This window comes from Podarcis erhardii (assembly GCF_964252035.2).
Source record: "Podarcis erhardii genome assembly, chromosome: Z".
Taxonomy (NCBI): Eukaryota; Metazoa; Chordata; class Lepidosauria; order Squamata; family Lacertidae; genus Podarcis; species Podarcis erhardii.
In genome coordinates, this window is record NC_138504.1 from 15,146,267 (window position 1) to 15,166,406 (window position 20,140).

Genomic DNA, 20,140 nt, shown 5'->3' on the forward strand with positions numbered 1-20,140 from the left:
ACAGAACGCTGAAGCAGATCGGTCTCTAGTCTGATCAGGCAGGGATCTTTTCTTATGTTTTGTAAATCTTCATATTATTGCTGTCAAAATGTAACCAACAATGCGCAACCCTGTTATGGTGGAGAAGCATCATTTGAACTCTTTGGGCATCTTTTCTTCATGAGAATAGGGAAACTGTTGTTGGAACTCTCTAAAGTGTGCATTATGTCAGTGTAAAGCAGCCTAACTGGCTTCAGGGCCAGCTCATTGCTTCACTGTGAGCCATGTCTTACCAACAATCTCTTTCCAGTCATTGTGCTTGTCCCCATAAAGGCAAAGAATTCAAGAGAAGCAGATAAGGGGGTGCTGGATACTGAGCCCCCCTTGCCGCTTCTGTTGGAAAAGGGGCGTGGTTTAAACAGACTGGTCACCCCGCCCCTTCCCATTGTCCCCTGCTCCTTTCCCTGCAAGGGTTCAGGTGAGTGCAAAACGTCTTGGGGTGCAGCAAGCTTTGGGGAGGGGCTGGGGGGAGGATGCAATGCTAGGGATGCAATTCCTAGGGAAAGAAAGTGGTCACGTGTTCAGTTATGGAAAACTTAATAAATATTTGATACAAAAATAAATAAATAAAATAAATACTCAATGACCTGCCTTTCAAGTAAGTGGAAATGAAGCAGCTGGTTGCCATGGTGAAATTATGATGACACTGTCACTCTGTAGTCTCACTGCTGAAGTCCTAAGTCAGATTCAAGGGGGGATTAGGCCCCCAAGGCCCTGCCTACCAGTTAACAGTGACCTTAATTTTTCCAGTAAAACATGAAATGGTGCACACGCTACATCTTGTTCGTGCGCTTATCAGGAATGTCCAAAGTCCATTTTGGGGGCCTAATCCAGCCCACCGGTCAGTTTAATCCGGCCCCTGTGGCAGTTTATTTCCTGCGGTAAAATCCTAAAAAAAAAACCCTCAACAAATTCAACAATAAAAAAAAGGTTAACAACTTGGGTTGGCTGTTTCGGTGGCCCTCACGGCCCTTCACTTCATCAAATCAGGCCCACCCCCCATGGTGCTTCCGTTGGAAAAGGGGTGTGGTTTAAGCAGCCCGGTTGCCCCGCCCTTTCCCATTGTGCCCTGTCCCTTTCCCTGCAAGGGTTCAGGTGAGTGCAAAATGCCCACTATAAACGCATGCAGAAAGGCAAACGTATTTTACCACCCTACTTCCCATGTTAATCACAACACTATACAACACAATACAATAAAAATACCTTTATTGACATTTCAAGTTAAGACCTTCCAAAATGGCTTGAGATACAAAGTAAAACATGAAATGGTGCACACGCTACATCTTATTCGTGCGCTTATCAGGCATATCCAAAGTCCATTTTGGGGGCCTAATCCAGCCCACTGGTCAGTTTAATCTGGCCCCTGTGGCAGTTTATTTATTTCCTGGGGTAAAATCCTAAAAAAACAAACCCTCAACAAATTCAACCCTAAAAACAGGTTAACAACTTGGGTTGGCTGTTTCGGTGGCCCTCACGGCCCTTCACTGCATCAAATCTGGCCCTCTTTGAAAAAAGATTGTACAGGGTTACAGTCAAAGAGTTCAAGAGAAGCAGAGAAGCGGGTGCTGGATGTCCGGAGTTTCATTCTCTCCCTTGCTGCAGAGTGTGTGAGACTACTGGATCACATGCTCTGTGTGTTGACATTCCATTCTTTGGAAGCGAGGGAACAGAAGGAACTGTGCGCCACTTCCGTCTTCTTTGTTCTGTGTTCTGTTCTGTTGTTCTCTCTCGGAGGGCCCACCCCCCATGGTGCTTCCGTTGGAGAAGGGGTGTGGTTTAAGCAGCCCGGTTGCCCCACCCTGTCCCATTAGTGCCCTGTCCCTTTCCCTGCAAGGGTTCAGGTGAGTGCAAAATGCCTACTATAAACGCATGCAGAAAGGCAAACGTATTTTACCACCCTACTTCCCATGTTAATCACAACACTATACAACACAATACAATAAAAATACCTTTATTGGCATTTCAAGTTAAGACCTTCCAAAATGGCTTGAGATACAAAGTCTTTCTTCTTTCTGTTTCCTGTTTCCGAGAGATTTGAATTGGGAAAACCTTTCGATTCTTCATGAATAAGAGGCAGTGGGGTGAGGGAGGCCACGGCCACATCCACACCATTTAACGTGCTATGAAGCCGCTTTAAACACTCATGGCTTAAACACCCCCAAAGACTCTGGGAGCTATAGTTGGAAAAGGGTGCCAAGAGTTGTTAGGGGACCCCCTGTTCCCTGCCAAGAAGGGAACCCCTGACGCTAACCCTAACACTAACCCTTAAGCCCTAACTAGAGCTACAATTCTCAGAGTTCCCTGGCAAAAAGGGAACCCTAACCCCAACCCTTCCCCCTATCTACAGCTACAATTCCCAGAGTTCCCTGGCAAAAAGGGAACCCTAACCCGAACCCTGCCCCCTAACAAGAGCTACAATTCCCAGAATTCCCTGCCAAGGGAACCCCAACCCTATCCCTGCCCTTACGCTAACCCTAACTCTAACCCTTAACCCTTAACTAGAGCTACAATTCCCAGAGTTCCCTGGCAAGAAGGGAACCCTACCCTACCCCTACCCCTAATCCTACCCCTAATCCTAAACCTAATACAGTGGTACCCCACAAGACGAACACCTCGGAAAACGAAAAACTCGCTAGACGAAGGAGTTTTTCGTTTTCTTAGCCGCTTCGCAAGACGCATTTCCCTATGGGCTTGCTTCGCAAAACGAAGCTTGCCCCGCAAGCTCCGGGGATAGCGGGGAAGCGCAGCGCGCCTTCCCCTCTGTCCCCAGACCCCTTTTGAACCAAGGGGCGGCAACGGGGAGAAGCGATCTTCTCCCCCTCCGCCCCTTGCTTCAAAAGAGGGGACAGAGGGGAAGGCATGCGGCCTTTTGAACCAAGGGGCGGCAACGGGGAGAAGCAATCTTCTCCCCGCTGCCCCTTGATTTAAAACAGGTCCGCAGCGCTTCCCCTCTGTCCCCGGACGGTCTCCATAGGAACGCATTGATTGATTTTCAATGCATTCCTATGGGAAACCGTGCTTAGCAAGACGAAAAACTCGCAAGAAGAAAAAACTTGTGGAACGAATTAATTTCGTCTTGTGAGGCACCACTGTACTTAAGCACTGTAACAAGTCTCCGTCCCCTTAACCACCTACAGTTCCCAGAATCTGTGAGGGGAAGCCATGCCTGTTTAAAGTGACTTCATAGCAGTTCCAGTGGTGCACCTAATGTGGCCTAATGTTCCCTCCCTCATTTTCTTCTCTCTCCCCACTGCCCCATCACTTGCAGTGCAGCAGATGTCTGCCTGCAGTCTCCCTTCAAAGCTCCTTCTCTCAAGTATGGCCAAGGCCTTGCCATTCCTCACTGCCAGTATTTCACGTTCACTTCTCCGATGTAAATAGGGATGTCCTGCGGTTATCTTGATGACTTTTAAGACTGGACATGGGGAAAACCTCACTGGCTCCAGACATCCCTGTAAGGCAAAGGCAAACAGATGAGTGGGATGGCCAACACCCGACAGCGTCCCCCCAGATTCCTCCTCTGTTTGGCTGCCTGTTAACAAACAAGGCTTCCAAACCAGTTTGCACCCATCTCAGCCAGCGTAGCCTCACAACATCCACTAGCCTGAATGCAAATTCTTCCAACAACCATCCACCAGCTGCAACCTCATCAGGTCCATTGCCAGATATCAACCAGCTTCAGAGTTAAGTGTCAGTCACCTTCAAGTAGCCATCCCACCAGCAAGTAATCTTTGTACTTGCCTTCTCCTTGCTCCACAGCATCCCAGCGCCGGGCGATTGCCTCCTTCCGCTTGCCAGCTTGCCGCCATAGGACAGGAGACCGCGTGGGCTGAGTGTCTTCTTTCTGTTTCTTGTTTCCGAGAGATTTGAATTGGGAAATCCTTTCGGTTCTTCATGAATAAGAGGCAATGGGGTGAGGGAGGCCACGGCCACATCCACACCATTTAACGTGCTATGAAGCCGCTTTAAACACTCATGGCTTAAACACCCCCAAAGACTCTGGGAGCTATAGTTGGAAAAGGGTGCCAAGAGTTGTTAGGGGACCCCCTGTTCCCTGCCAAGAAGGGAACCCTACTTCTACCCCTACCCCCACACCTACCCCTGACGCTAACCCTAACACTAACCCTTAAGCCCTAACTAGAGCTACAATTCTCAGAGTTCCCTGGCAAGAAGGGAACCCTAACCCTGTCCCCTATCTACAGCTACAATTCCCAGAGTTCCCTGGCAAAAAGGGAACCCTAACCCCAACCCTTCCCCCTATCTACAGCTACAGTTCCCAGAGTTCCCTGCCAAGGGAACCCTATCCCTGCCCCTGACGCTAACCCTAACTCTAACCCTTAACTAGAGATACAATTCCCAGAGTTCCCTGGCAAGAAGGGAACCCTACCCCTAATCCTACCCCTAATCCTAATACTTAAACACCGTAACAAGTCTCCGTCCCCTTAACCACCTACAGTTCCCAGAATCCCTGAGGGGAAGCCATGCCTGTTTAAAGTGACTTCATAGCAGTTCCAGTGGTGCACCTAATGTGGCCCAATGTTCCCTCCCTCATTTTCTTCTCTCTCCCCACTGCCCCATCACTTGCAGTGTAGCAGATGTCTGCCTGCAGTCTCCCTTCAAAGCTCCTTCTCTCAAGTATGGTCAAGGCCTTGCCCATTCCTCACTGCCAGTATTTCACGTTCACTTCTCCGATGTAAATAGGGATGTCCTGCGGTTCTCTTGATGACTTTTAAGATTGGACTTGGGGAAAACCTCACCGGCTCCAGACATCCCTGTAAGGCAAAGGCAAACAGGTGAGTGGGATGGCCAACACCCGAATGCGTCCCCCCAGATTCCTCCTCTGTTTGGCTGCCTGTTCACAAGCAAGGCTTCAAAACCAGTTTGCACCCATCTCAGCCAGCGTAGCCTCACAACATCCACTAGCCTGAATGCAAATTCTTCCGACAACCATCCACCAGCTGCAACCTCATCAGGTCCATTGCCAGACATCAACCAGCTTCAGAGCTGAATATCAGTCACCTTCAAGTAGCGATCCCACCAGCAAGTAATCTTTGTACTTGCCTTCTCCTTGCTCCACAGCATCCCAGCGCCGGGCGATTGCCTCCTTCTGCTTGCCAGCTTGCCACCACGGGACAGGAGACCACCAGGGCCACAGCATCCCAGCGTCGGGCAATTGCCTCCTTCCGCTTGCTGGCTCGCCGCCACAGGACAGGAGGCCGGGTGAGTGCCACCGGACTGGGCTGAGTGCCACCGAGCTGCCCATTTCTCTCTGGCGAGGGCAACTGCTGAGGCTTGCGCCTTGGCCCACATTTATACCCGCTCAGCAGCCAAATATTTTTGTCACATCACAATCAACCCACAGACAATGGCAGCAGCTGGGGAGGCATCACCATCACTCCCTCAGCCCTCACAATGGTGAGCCCAGCTCAGCAGCCAACACACACACACACACACACACAAGTTGTGCCAATATCTGTGAAGGCCACACCGGAAACCCAAAGGGGCAGGAGGGGGACATTTTTCAGCCCAGTGGTTACATTTCCCTCCACACAACACTGGTCCAACACACAAATGAACAGAGCAATGAAAGCAAGCCTTATCTTTGCACAGGAAGCTGTTGAAGGAATGACATGCAGAGAGAAAGTTAGCATCTCAGGAAAAAAACACTTTTTCATCAGTCAATCAATCAATCAATCATTTATTGTATTTGACTAAAACCCATTATAAATCCAGTTACAAAAGCACCAAACCCAATGACCCAAACTATGGTTCCCAGATTCTTGGGGGGGGGGGGGGAGCCAGGTGGATGCCATGTGAAATCAGCAATGTGTCAAGTGATGGCGACCGACTACCTCCAGGTTCAAAGGCGGCATATTTCTGCATATCAGTTCCTGAGAATCACGAGGGCTGTTGTGGTCAGATTCTGCTTGCAGTTTTTGCACAGGCATCTGTGAGAATGGGATGCTGAACTTGGGCCACTGGCCTGATCCAGGCAGCTTTCTTATGTTACAAAGGAAGACTTCCAAGAGAATACTTTTAATGCAGCACTCCGAGAAATGCTGCAAGTTTCAGAAAGTCGCATAATGCACTCCAAAAACAGAAATTTTGATACCATTTCAGCACTGTGTCATTTTTCAATTTTTCTGCATCTCTTATCTGAACTATGTACTTGCAGTTTCTTTGAGTATGTTTTTTCCAATTTATTTTTATTTGGTAGCCATTTCTCCCTTTCCGAGGAAGGAAGAAAAACATTTGAAGTTCTCAGTGTCCCTGACTTAAGGGTCTGACTGCTCTGCCCTGCCTACCAAGCGCTCACTGGCTGGTGTGCCTTTCACTGTAGGGAGATCAGAAGAGGACCACTACATTGGCAGAAGCCTAAGCAGCCACAAGCTTGCTATTCAGACACAAGGATATTGTTGTAGTCATTTATTCTTATTTTTAATTACTTGGCACCACAGGCAGCTCTCTCCAAAAATGGCAAAGGCTACAATCCCACCTACATGGGAGGAAGCCCCACTGAATTCAGTAGGACTTACTTCCAAGTAGACATGGGTGCAGCAGTGCTGCAAGGATCTCTCTTGGAAGTCCCAGTAAATAAACTGCCACAGCGGCCGGATTAAACTGACCTGTGCAAAAACTGCAAGGTTAGGATTAGGGGTAGGATTAGGGGTAGGGTGGGGGTAGTGGTAGTGGTAGGGGTAGGGGTAGGGGTAGGGTTTCTAGGGTTGAATTTGTTGAGGGTTTTTTTTTTTTAGGATTTTACCCCAGGAAATAAATAAACTGCCGCAGGGGCTGGATTAAACTGGGGCCAGATTAAACTGACCGGTGGGCTGGATTAGGCCCCCAAAATGGACTTTGGACATGCCTGATAAGCGCACAAACAAGATGTAGCGTGTGCACCATTTCATGTTTTACTGGAAAACTTTAGGTGACTGTTAACTGGTAGGCAGGGCCTTGGGGGCAAATCCCCCCTTGAATCTGACTTATGACTTCAGCAGTGAGACTACAGAGTGACAGTGTCATCATAATTTCACCATGGCAGTATGGTACCCATACTACCGTCCCATATCCCTATTAAATGTGGATTACAAAATTTTTGCTGACATTTTGGCCAAAAGATTGAAAAAAGTATTGATGGATGAGATTCACAAGGACCAAGCGGGCTTTCTCCCGGGAATACACATGTCTGACAATTTGAGGAACATAATTGACATTCTGGAAAAGTTAGAAGTGAATATAAACACTAAAGCAGTTCTGATATTTGTGGATGCGGAGAAAGCTTTTGACAACATTTCTTGGAGTTTTATGAAAAAGAACCTACAGGGTATGGGGGTAGGCCAAGGTTTTGAAAATGGTATAGGTGCAATATACTCTGAACAAAAGGCCAAATTAATTGTAAATAATGTGGTTACGGAAGAATTTAAGATAGAAAAAGGGACACGACAGGGGTGCCCAATTTCCCCATTGCTTTTTATATCGGTCCTGGAGGTCCTGCTGAACATGATTAGAAGGGACCGGTTGGTTAAAGGTATACAGGTCGGAGCCAAACAGTACAAATTGAGAGCATTTGCAGATGACTTAATTTTGACATTACAGGAGCCAGAATCTAGTACTAAAAGGGTTTTGGAACTAATTCAAGAGTTTGGTCAAGTGGCAGGATTCAAATTGAACAAGTTAAAAACTAAGGTTTTAGAGAAAAACTTAACAGCTATTGAAAGAGAGAGGTTTCAGAATGAAACAGGTTTGACTGTGGTTAAGAAAGTGAAATACCGACTTACGGGTTAGCGCCAACGTCTAATGGCGGATTCCCTCCGAGCTCCGGAGGGAATCGGCTCTGCAGGGATCGGGTTCTGCCACGCCGGCGACGCGGGGACCCTTAGAAACCACAGGCGCAGAAGCCTGTGGACTTGGTGACTCGGCGGGCACCATTTGTGCCCCCCCCGACCTTCAAAGGAGCCTTTTTAAAGGCTTCGGAACGGGGGACGGGAGCGGCGTGGTGCTGAGAGTCCTCTGCTTCCCCTGCTGAGTGAAGCCGCATGCCATGGACGGAGAGCGCTGACTTTTTCCTGAGAACATTCGGATCAAAAAGCAACAACCCGTGAGTAATATAGAAATTGGACTTTAAAAGGAAAAATTTTTTGGGAATTTGGTACGACCGGGGAAGATACAAAAAGGAAGTCCGTCTCCCCTTCTTGTAGACAACTTAAAGCAAGGACCAAATAACTAAGGTCGAGAGAATATATTTTATTGCAACTGAACAAAGTTATTAATTTCACGATTGGACAGTATAAGTAATTTTGCTGGAGGATAAGAGTGGATTTTGAGAGCTGCGTAACCCCCCGGGACCCGGGAGTGATCAGCGAGAGAGCCTGTTGGAAAGATACAGAAGACTTTGACAGCTGTCAAAATTAGCTGTCAAAGTTGAGGAATACAAAGTAACATTGTTTTTGCTGCCTTTGCCAGTTGGATTTGTTACATTTTGGTTATAAATCATTGAAAAACAAGCTATTTTGTTTCTGGGACTGGAATTAGAAGGATAGTAAATATCTACAATCCCTCTAGAGGGAGTTTTGGGACACTGCAAGAATGGCTGGAAGTGGAAAAATACACCCTGAGTTGAACAAGACTTTTTATCTCTTGGGAAAGCTTCAAGAACAAAGTAATATTTTGGCTACAGGGGTCCTGGGACTGAATGAAACAGTAAATAACTTTACTGGAAATGGAAGGGACTTGACCCAAGTCTTTGTTTATGAACCAAAAGCCCCTGTAGCGGAAATAAAAGACTTTGCAGCTGAGCAGGGAAAGAAACTTGACAAATCTGAGAAAGTGGAACAAGTGGAAGAGAAATATGAGGATCTGGAGGGAAAGGAAGGAGGAGTTATAACGTTGCAGAAGGCTAAGGAAGGCCAGAGGCCTGGCAGAAAGGTCACAAAGGAAAATAAGAACTGGATGATGAAGATTTGGCTTGAATTGGAGAAGGAAGAATGGAGAGACTTATTTAGATGGAGACCTGAAGACTTGTGGATTATAAATTTGATTAAGATGGATGTTCGAGTGCTTGGGACATTTAAATTCATGAATTTTTCTAAACATGGAGGCCTGGCCGGAAGAAATATGGACTTTTTTGGGATTGTGCTCCTCCGAGACTCGGGCCTCAATATGAAGGACTATCCAAAGAACCGACAAAGAGGAACTGAGAGAGACTTAAAAGCCTCTGATGTGAGATCGCCAGGCTGATAGAATATGGACTGTTGGACATTGGTTTGGGGATCGAAACCGGGAAAGGGAGGGTGGGGTTTGATCAATCCAAAGGTTGTATAAATACTTTCTTTGATATTTCTTATTTTGCATCTTTGGTTTGCTATTAATATAAAATTGGGAAATTCGTGGAAGGGAATCTGGGTCAACCTTGGAAAAAAGGGTTTAAGTAGAAGGACTGATATAACAATGAAATAAGGTAAAAACTTAAGAACTTGTTGAACTAACATTTGGAATTGGAATACAAGAAGGGGAGGCGAGAGGAAGTCGTGGGAAATAAGGTATAAGAAGATAAGGACTGAAAGTATACTTGTTTTGTGTTTTTTCTGTCTTTTTGTGTATTTGTTTTATTTGAAACTTCAATAAATATTATATTTAAAAAAAAGAAAGTGAAATACCTGGGGATTAATATGACAGCCAAAAATGGGAATTTATTTAAAGATAATTATGAAAAATGTTGGACGGAAGTGAAAAAAGATTTAGAAATTTGGTCAAATTTGAAGCTTTCCTTGTTGGGTCGAATTGCAGCTATAAAGATGAATGTATTGCCTAGAATGTTGTTTTTGTTTCAAACATTGCAAATTGTGGACAAGATGGATTGTTTCAAGAAGTGGCAGAAAGATATTTCTAGATTTGTCTGGCAGGGCAAGAAGCCCAGAATAAAATTTAAGATATTAACTGATGTAAAGGAAAGGGGTGGATTTGCCCTGCCAGACTTTAAACTTTACTATGAATCAGCAGCATTCTGCTGGTTGAAAGACTGGCTGCTTCTTGAGAACACAGACATTTTGGATTTAGAAGGTTTTAACAACGTTTTTGGGTGGCATGCATATTTGTGGTACGACAAGGTTAAAGCACATAAAGCATTCAAAAACCATATTGTCAGGAAAGCATTGTTTAATGTTTGGATAAGATATAAGGATTTATTGGAAAATAAAACACCAAGGTGGTTGTCACCAATGGAAGCAAAAGCTCAGAAAAAGCTCAATATGGAGGCCAAATGGCCAAAATATTGGGAAATTTTGGAACAAGAAGGAGATAGATTGAAACTGCAGAGTTTTGAGAAATTAAAAAACAAAGTGCGAGATTGGCTTCATTATTACCAGATAATGGAGGCATATAATTTGGACAAGAAAATTGGCTTCCAGGTGGAAAAATCAAAATTAGAAACAGAGCTGTTAGAACCTAAAACTAAGATTTTGTCAAAAATGTATAATTTGCTGTTGAAATGGAACACTCAGGATGAAACGGTGAAATCTGCTATGATTAAATGGGCACAAAAGATGTTGGACATAACATTATGTTTGCTGACTGGGAACAGTTATGGACCACAGGTATGAAGTTTACGGCATGTAATGCCCTAAGAGAGAATATTATGAAAATGATTTACAGGTGGTACATGACCCCAGTCAAGCTTGCAAAAATTTATCATTTGCCCGATAATAAATGTTGAAAATGTAAAGAAAATGAAGGTACATTCTTTCACCTTTGGTGGACGTGCCCAAGGATTAAGGCTTTCTGGGAAATGATTTATAATGAAATGAAAAAGGTATTTAAATATACCTTCCTGAAGAAACCAGAGGCCTTTCTCCTAGGCATGGTCGGCCAATTGGTGCCAAAGAAGGATAGAACTTTCTTTATGTATGCCACAACAGCAGCAAGAATACTTATTGCAAAGTACTGGAAGACACAAGATCTACCCACTCTGGAAGAATGGCAGATGAAGATGATTGACCATATGGGACTGGCAGAAATGACTGGCAGAATCCGAGACCAGGGAGAAGAGTCGGCGGAAGAAGATTGGAAGAAATTTAAAGACTATTTACAGAAATATTGCAAAATTAATGAATGTTAGAATGATGCTGGATAGAAATTAAGTGGTTTCCAGCTGTAATGCTTTAAGAGAATATGGAAAAAAAAAGGTTTAGAAACAGTTGAAAACCGACCTGTGCAAAACTGCAAGGTTAGGATTAGGGGTAGGATTAGGGGTAGGGGTAGGTTTTTTTAGGGTTGAATTTGTTGAGGGTTTGTTTTTTTAGGATTTTATGCCAGGAAATAAACTGCCACAGGGGCCAGATTAAAGTGACCGGTGGGCTGGATTAGGCCCCCAAAATGGACTTTGGACATGCCTGATAAGCGCTTGGTCAAGCGTCATTAACTTTAGTGGGCTTAGTTGTGACTTACTCCAGAATAAATAGGAGAGAAAAGAAGGGAATTGTGTTTTGAGATCTGATCATGAGCAGATCTTTATTTCTGAGAGGCAGCATTTATATTAATGCTTGGAGAGTTGGCATTTACGTGGGGAGGCTCATTGAGGTTGCTATCACCCATCTGTGACATAAGAAGACATATTTCTTGAAAGCTTGAAAGCTTAAGGAAGAGGTGCCAAGGTTCCCACTTGACCTCTGATCAGGATGCTCTTTTCTATATTCCTAGATGCTTGGTAACTGTGGATCATCAAGTCAATTTCCAAGGGAAAGAAAGTGGCCACGTGTTCAGTTATGGAAAACTTAATAAATATTTCATACAAAAATAAATAAATAAAATAAATACTCAATGACCTGCCTTTCAAGTAAGTGGAAATGAAGCAGCTGGTTGCCATGGTGAAATTATGATGACACTGTCACTCTGTAGTCTCACTGCTGAAGTCATAAGTCAGATTCAAGGGGGGATTTGCCCCCAAGGCCCTGCCTACCAGTTAACAGTCACCTAAAGTTTTCCAGTAAAACATGAAATGGTGCACACGCTACATCTTGTTTGTGCGCCTATCAGGCATGTCCAAAGTCCATTTTGGGGGCCTAATCCAGCCCATCGGTCAGTTTAATCCGGCCCCTGTGGCAGTTTATTTATTTCCTGGGGTAAAATCCTAAAAAAACAAACCCTCAACAAATTCTTTTTTTAAAAGAATATTTATTAAAGTTTACAATAATAATAGAATAAAAGGGAAAAAAGAAAAAACTAAAGATTGCTGAGGATCAGAAACAACAGTACAAAGGACTGACCCACTCGTTGATTTAATGGATGGATTAATTGTATAGCCCCAGGGGGAGGGGAGCCTTTTTAATTCTCTTTTGATATATATGTATTTGTAGTTTACCTGGGAAACTTCCCTGAAAGGTAACGGTTTGAAATATGCAAGTGGGTTTAAAAGAACACTGCTGGGGAAAAAGTATTTCACACAGAACTATGAAGACGAAAGTTTGAACACACCAGTGGTTGTAAATGAAAATTAAGTGAAGGATTAACATTGGAATAGTTTATTGACTAATTAGGAAATGCAATGTGATATTAGATTATTAGAACTCCGCGAAATTCAGACCTTGGGAATCCACCCAATGATATATAATTTGGCATTTATATCTGACTTTTTAAAATTGTATCGTAATTTGGAATGTTTTAATGTGGTTCTTTTCGATTATTAAAATGTAAGACTTAATAAATATTATATAAATAAATAAATAAATAAATAAATAAAATAGTCAATGGCCTGCCTTTCAAGTAAGTGGAAATGAAGCAGCTGCTTGCCATGGTGAAATTATGATGACACTGTGACTCTGTAGTGGCACTGCTGAAGTCCTAAGTCAGATTCAAGGGGAAATCCCCCCCCCCCAAGGCCCTGTCCACCAGTTAACAGTGACATAAGGTTTTCCAGTAAAACATGAAATGGTGCACATGCTACATCTTGTTCGTGCGCTTAGTTCATAACTTTTCTGTTTGTTAGTTAAATAAATAAATAAATAAATAAATAATAATGTATTAATCATCCCCAGCTACCATGGGCAGCTTCCAGCAAAATATAAAAAATAATGTCAAACATAAAAAACTTCCTAATACAGGTTGCCTTCAAGTATCTTCTTAAAGAGACCCTCCCCCCAAAAAATGAAGGGAGGTGGGTGTGCATCTGAGGTCCCTCCCTGCATTTCGAGTATTCCAAATAGCAATATGGATACTATAAACACATGCAGAAAGGCAAACGTTTCCTCAATTTCAGCTGAGTTTCTTGCATTCCAGGGGGTTGGACAACCTATTTCTTAATAGCTTTAATTGGGTTTAGTACTTTCTTTCTGCATGTCATTCCTTGAACAGCTTCCTGTGCAAAGATAAGGCTTGCTTTCATTGCTCTGTTCATTTGTGTGTTGGACTAGTGTTGTGTGGAGGGAAATGTAACCACTGGGCTGAAAAATGTCCCCCTCCTGCCCCTTTGGGTTTCCGGTGTGGCCTTCACAGATATTGGCACAACTTGTGTGTGTGTGTGTGCGTGTGCGCGTGTGTGTGTGTGTATGTGTGTGTGTTTTGGCTGCTGAGCTGGGCTCACCATTGTGAGGGCTGAGAGAGTGATGGTGATGCCTCCCCAGCTGCTGCCATCGTCCGCGGGTTGATTGTGATGTGACAAAAATATTTGGCTGCTGAGCGGGTATAAATGTGGGCCAAGGCGCAAGCCTCGGCAGTTGCCCTCGCCAGAGAGAAATGGGCAGCTCGGTGGCACTCAGCCCAGGTGGTCTCCAAGTTGGGCAAGCGGAAGGAGGCAATTGCCTGGTGCTGGGATGCTGTGGCCCTGGTGGTCTCCTGCCCCGTGGTACACAATAGTGTATCTTGCCTTCTGGGAGTGTGAATCAGATGTGCAAACTGCAAATGCAGCAAGAACAGCTGCTGGGAGGCTTGGCTAGTTTTGGATAAGAGCAGCGAAGAAGTCTTTGCTTGCTGGGAGAAGTTATTTCTCCATTAACTGAATGTATACTCAGAGCTTTCATATGCTTGATGGTACCTTTCTGAGTAGGTCCTTCCTTCCTTCCTTCCTTCCTTCCTTCCTTCCTTCCTTCCTTCCTTCCTTCCTTCTCTCTCGCTCTCTCTTTCTTTTTGTGTGCATATGAGAGAGAGAGAGAGAGAGAGAGCGCGCGCGCGAGCGCACAGATGGAAATATTTCTGAGGGAGGGGTTATTGTTTAAAGTTTCTTGATTATTTCACTCAAGTGAATGACCACATTTGCCTCTGTTTTAACTGTAGCTCCTGATATTATTTTGGTTTTTAACTAGGGCCACATTCCCTTTCAGGCAATCTTCAAACAGCCACCAAGCAAACAAACAAACAAACAAATAAATTTGTGTACCTGTATTCATCTGTAGTTCGCAGGGTGGTTCATAGCATATAAATAAGAGATAAAAACACAAAATAAATGCCTGTACAGTAGTGGGTGGGGCTGAGGCAAAGGGGGTGGAACTTCTAACATAGATCTTAATGTGTATTGGAGGCTACTTTCTGCACATGCTTACTCACCCTTTTCTATCCTCCATCCAGACAAGAGGCCTAAATCAGACTTCCAGGACACCTTTCAGTCAGGCAAACATACTCAGGAACATATATTCCTTTGATAATGGAATCTCTCCCACAGAACCTACAAGTGCACCTCCACAAATTTGCTTTAGGTACAGTAAGGGGGTGATTTTAGTAACAATTTTAACATACCGTGGAGGAGTCATATGTAGTGGCTGCATTGAAATGAGCACTATTGTGCTCATGCTCAACTTGTGGGCTTCCCAGAGGAATCTGGGTGGCCGTTGTTGAAACAGAACGCTGAAGCAGATCGGTCTCTAGTCTGATCAGGCAGGGATCTTTTCTTATGTTTTGTAAATCTTCATATTATTGCTGTCAAAATGTAACCAACAATGCGCAACCCTGTTATGGTGGAGAAGCATCATTTGAACTCTTTGGGCATCTTTTCTTCATGAGAATAGGGAAACTGTTGTTGGAACTCTCTAAAGTGTGCATTATGTCAGTGTAAAGCAGCCTAACTGGCTTCAGGGCCAGCTCATTGCTTCACTGTGAGCCATGTCTTACCAACAATCTCTTTCCAGTCATTGTGCTTGTCCCCATAAAGTCAAAGAATTCAAGAGAAGCAGAGAAGGGGGTGCTGGATACTGAGCCCCCCTTGCCGCTTCTGTTGGAAAAGGGGTGTGGTTTAAACAGACTGGTCACCCCGCCCCTTCCCATTGTCCCCTGCTCCTTTCCCTGCAAGGGTTCAGGTGAGTGCAAAATGCCTTGGGGTGCAGCAAGCTTTGGGGAGGGGCTGGGGGGAGGATGCAATGCTAGGGATGCAATTCCTAGGGAAAGAAAGTGGTCACGTGTTCAGTTATGGAAAACTTAATAAATATTTGATACAAAAATAAATAAATAAAATAAATACTCAATGACCTGCCTTTCAAGTAAGTGGAAATGAAGCAGCTGGTTGCCATGGTGAAATTATGATGACACTGTCACTCTGTAGTCTCACTGCTGAAGTCCTAAGTCAGATTCAAGGGAGGATTTGGCCCCCAAGGCCCTGCCTACCAGTTAACAGTGACCTTAATTTTTCCAGTAAAACATGAAATGGTGCACACGCTACATCTTGTTCGTGCGCTTATCAGGAATGTCCAAAGTCCATTTTGGGGGCCTAATCCAGCCCACCGGTCAGTTTAATCTGGCCCCTGTGGCAGTTTATTTCCTGCGGTAAAATCCTAAAAAAACAAACCCTCAACAAATTCAACCCTAAAAAAAGGTTAACAACTTGGGTTGGCTGTTTCGGTGGCCCTCACGGCCCTTCACTTCATCAAATCAGGCCCACCCCCCATGGTGCTTCCATTGGAAAAGGGGTGTGGTTTAAGCAGCCCGGTTGCCCCACCCTTTCCCATTGTGCCCTGTCCCTTTCCCTGCAAGGGTTCAGGTGAGTGCAAAATGCCCACTATAAACGCATGCAGAAAGGCAAACGTATTTTACCACCCTACTTCCCATGTTAATCACAACACTATACAACACAATACAATAAAAATACCTTTATTGACATTTCAAGTTAAGACCTTCCAAAATGGCTTGAGATACAAAGTAAAACATGAAATGGTGCACACGCTACATCTTATTCGTGCGCTTATCAGGCATATCCAAAGTCCATTTTGGGGGCCTAATCCAGCCCACTGGTCAGTTTAATCTGGCCCCTGTGGCAGTTTATTTATTTCCTGGGGTAAAATCCTAAAAAAACAAACCCTCAACAAATTCAACCCTAAAAAAAGGTTAACAACTTGGGTTGGCTGTTTCGGTGGCCCTCACGGCCCTTCACTGCATCAAATCTGGCCCTCTTTGAAAAAAGATTGTACAGGGTTACAGTCAAAGAGTTCAAGAGAAGCAGAGAAGCGGGTGCTGGATGTCTGGAGTTTCATTCTCTCCCGTGCTGCAGAGTGTGTGAGACTACTGGATCACATGCTCTGGGTGTTGACATTCCATTCTTTGGAAGCGAGGGAACAGAAGGAACTGCGCGCCACTTCCGTCTTCTTTGTTCTGTGTTCTGTTCTGTTGTTCTCTCTCGGAGGGCCCACCCCCCATGGTGCTTCCGTTGGAGAAGGGGTGTGGTTTAAGCAGCCCGGTTGCCCCACCCTGTCCCATTGTGCCCTGTCCCTTTCCCTGCAAGGGTCCAGGTGAGTGCAAAATGCCTACTATAAACGCATGCAGAAAGGCAAACGTATTTTACCACCCTACTTCCCATGTTAATCACAACACAATACAACACAATACAATAAAAATACCTTTATTGGCATTTCAAGTTAAGACCTTCCAAAATGGCTTGAGATACAAAGTCTTTCTTCTTTCTGTTTCCTGTTTCCGAGAGATTTGAATTGGGAAAACCTTTCGATTCTTCATGAATAAGAGGCAATGGGGTGAGGGAGGCCACGGCCACATCCACACCATTTAACGTGCTATGAAGCCGCTTTAAAAACTCATGGCTTAAACACTCCCCAAAGACTCTGGGAGCTATAGTTGGGAAAGGGTGCCAAGAGTTGTTAGGGGACCCCCTGTTCCCTGCCAAGAAGGGAACCCTACCTCTACCCCTACCCCCACCCCTACCCCTGACGCTAACCCTAACGCTAACCCTTAAGCCTTAACTAGAGCTACAATTCCCAGAGTTCCCTGGCAAGAAGGGAACCCTAACCCTGCCCCCTATCTACAGCTACAATTCCCAGAGTTCCCTGGCAAAAAGGGAACCCTAACCCCAACCCTTCCCCCTATCTACAGCTACAATTCCCAGAGTTCCCTGGCAAAAAGGGAACCCTAACCCGAACCCTGCCCCCTAACAAGACTACAATTCCCAGAATTCCCTGCCAAGGGAACCCCAACCCTATCCCTGCCCCTGACGCTAACCCTAACTCTAACCCTTAACCCTTAACTAGAGCTACAATTCCCAGAGTTCCCTGGCAAGAAGGGAACCCTACCCTACCCCTACCCCTAATCCTGCCCCTAATCCTAATCCTAATACAGTGGTACCCCGCAAGACGAACACCTCGGAAAACAAAAAACTCGCTAGACGAAGGAGTTTTTCGTTTTCTTAGCCGCTTCGCAAGACGCATTTCCCTATGGGCTTGCTTCGCAAAACGAAGCTTGCCCCGCAAGCTCCGGGGATAGCGAGGAAGCGCAGCGCGCCTTCCCCTCTGTCCCCAGACCCCTTTTGAACCAAGGGGCGGCAACGGGGAGAAGCGATCTTCTCCCCCTCCGCCCCTTGCTTCAAAAGAGGGGACAGAGGGGAAGGCATGCGGCCTTTTGAACCAAGGGGCGGCAACGGGGAGAAGCAATCTTCTCCCCGCTGCCCCTTGATTTAAAACAGGTCCACAGCGCTTCCCCTCTGTCCCCGGACGGTCTCCATAGGAACGCATTGATTGATTTTCAATGCATTCCTATGGGAAACCGTGCTTAGCAAGACGAAAAACTCGCAAGAAGAAAAAACTTGTGGAACGAATTAATTTCGTCTTGTGAGGCACCACTGTACTTAAGCACCGTAACAAGTCTCCGTCCCCTTAACCACCTACAGTTCCCAGAACCCGTGAGGGGAAGCCATGCCTGTTTAAAGTGACTTCATAGCAGTTCCAGTGGTGCACCTAATGTGGCCTAATGTTCCCTCCCTCATTTTCTTCTCTCTCCCCACTGCCCCATCACTTGCAGTGCAGCAGATGTCTGCCTGCAGTCTCCCTTCAAAGCTCCTTCTCTCAAGTATGGCCAAGGCCTTGCCATTCCTCACTGCCAGTATTTCACGTTCACTTCTCCGATGTAAGTAGGGATGTCCTGCGGTTATCTTGATGACTTTTAAGACTGGACATGGGGAAAACCTCACCGGCTCCAGACATCCCTGTAAGGCAAAGGCAAACAGATGAGTGGGATGGCCAACACCCGACAGCGTCCCCCCAGATTCCTCCTCTGTTTGGCTGCCTGTTAACAAACAAGGCTTCCAAACCAGTTTGCACCCATCTCAGCCAGCGTAGCCTCACAACATCCACTAGCCTGAATGCAAATTCTTCCAACAACCATCCACCAGCTGCAACCTCATCAGGTCCATTGCCAGATATCAACCAGCTTCAGAGCTGAGTGTCAGTCACCTTCAAGTAGCCATCCCACCAGCAAGTAATCTTTGTACTTGCCTTCTCCTTGCTCCACAGCATCCCAGCGCCGGGCGATTGCCTCCTTCCGCTTGCCAGCTTGCCGCCATAGGACAGGAGACCGCGTGGGCTGAGTGTCTTCTTTCTGTTTCTTGTTTCCGAGAGATTTGAATTGGGAAATCCTTTCGGTTCTTCATGAATAAGAGGCAATGGGGTGAGGGAGGCCACGGCCACATCCACACCATTTAATGTGCTATGAAGCCGCTTTAAACACTCATGGCTTAAACACCCCCAAAGACTCTGGGAGCTATAGTTGGAAAAGGGTGCCAAGAGTTGTTAGGGGACCCCCTGTTCCCTGCCAAGAAGGGAACCCTACTTCTACCCCTACCCCCACACCTACCCCTGACGCTAACCCTAACACTAACCCTTAAGCCCTAACTAGAGCTACAATTCTCAGAGTTCCCTGGCAAGAAGGGAACCCTAACCCTGTCCCCTATCTACAGCTACAATTCCCAGAGTTCCCTGGCAAAAAGGGAACCCTAACCCCAACCCTTCCCCCTATCTACAGCTACAATTCCCAGAGTTCCCTGCCAAGGGAACCCTATCCCTGCCCCTGACGCTAACCCTAACTCTAACCCTTAACTAGAGATACAATTCCCAGAGTTCCCTGGCAAGAAGGGAACCCTACCCCTAATCCTACCCCTAATCCTAATACTTAAACACCGTAACAAGTCTCCGTCCCCTTAACCACCTACAGTTCCCAGAATCCCTGAGGGGAAGCCATGCCTGTTTAAAGTGACTTCATAGCAGTTCCAGTGGTGCACCTAATGTGGCCCAATGTTCCCTCCCTCATTTTCTTCTCTCTCCCCACTGCCCCATCACTTGCAGTGTAGCAGATGTCTGCCTGCAGTCTCCCTTCAAAGCTCCTTCTCTCAAGTATGGTCAAGGCCTTGCCCATTCCTCACTGCCAGTATTTCACGTTCACTTCTCCGATGTAAATAGGGATGTCCTGCGGTTCTCTTGATGACTTTTAAGATTGGACTTGGGGAAAACCTCACCGGCTCCAGACATCCCTGTAAGGCAAAGGCAAACAGGTGAGTGGGATGGCCAACACCCGAATGCGTCCCCCCAGATTCCTCCTCTGTTTGGCTGCCTGTTCACAAGCAAGGCTTCAAAACCAGTTTGCACCCATCTCAGCCAGCGTAGCCTCACAACATCCACTAGCCTGAATGCAAATTCTTCCGACAACCATCCACCAGCTGCAACCTCATCAGGTCCATTGCCAGACATCAACCAGCTTCAGAGCTGAATATCAGTCACCTTCAAGTAGCGATCCCACCAGCAAGTAATCTTTGTACTTGCCTTCTCCTTGCTCCACAGCATCCCAGCGCCGGGCGATTGCCTCCTTCTGCTTGCCAGCTTGCCACCACGGGACAGGAGACCACCAGGGCCAC

General features: G+C 45.8%; 1 long non-coding RNA gene across 2 annotated transcripts in view; it reads left to right on the plus strand.

Annotated features, from left to right (window-relative positions):
• Positions 1–1,045: 1,045 nt before the first annotated feature.
• The window catches only part of LOC309334068, a 43,616-nt gene continuing 24,521 nt past the window's right edge, over positions 1,046–20,140 (plus strand). The window contains exons 1-4 of one of the 2 annotated variants that reach the window (XR_014152828.1): positions 1,046–1,134; positions 4,741–4,832; positions 15,150–15,317; positions 19,689–19,780. This is a non-coding gene — a long non-coding RNA (uncharacterized lncRNA). Of the gene's footprint in view, positions 1,135–4,635; positions 4,833–15,149; positions 15,318–19,688; positions 19,781–20,140 lie in introns of those variants that run through there. The other variant, XR_014152829.1, reaches the window with a different exon arrangement.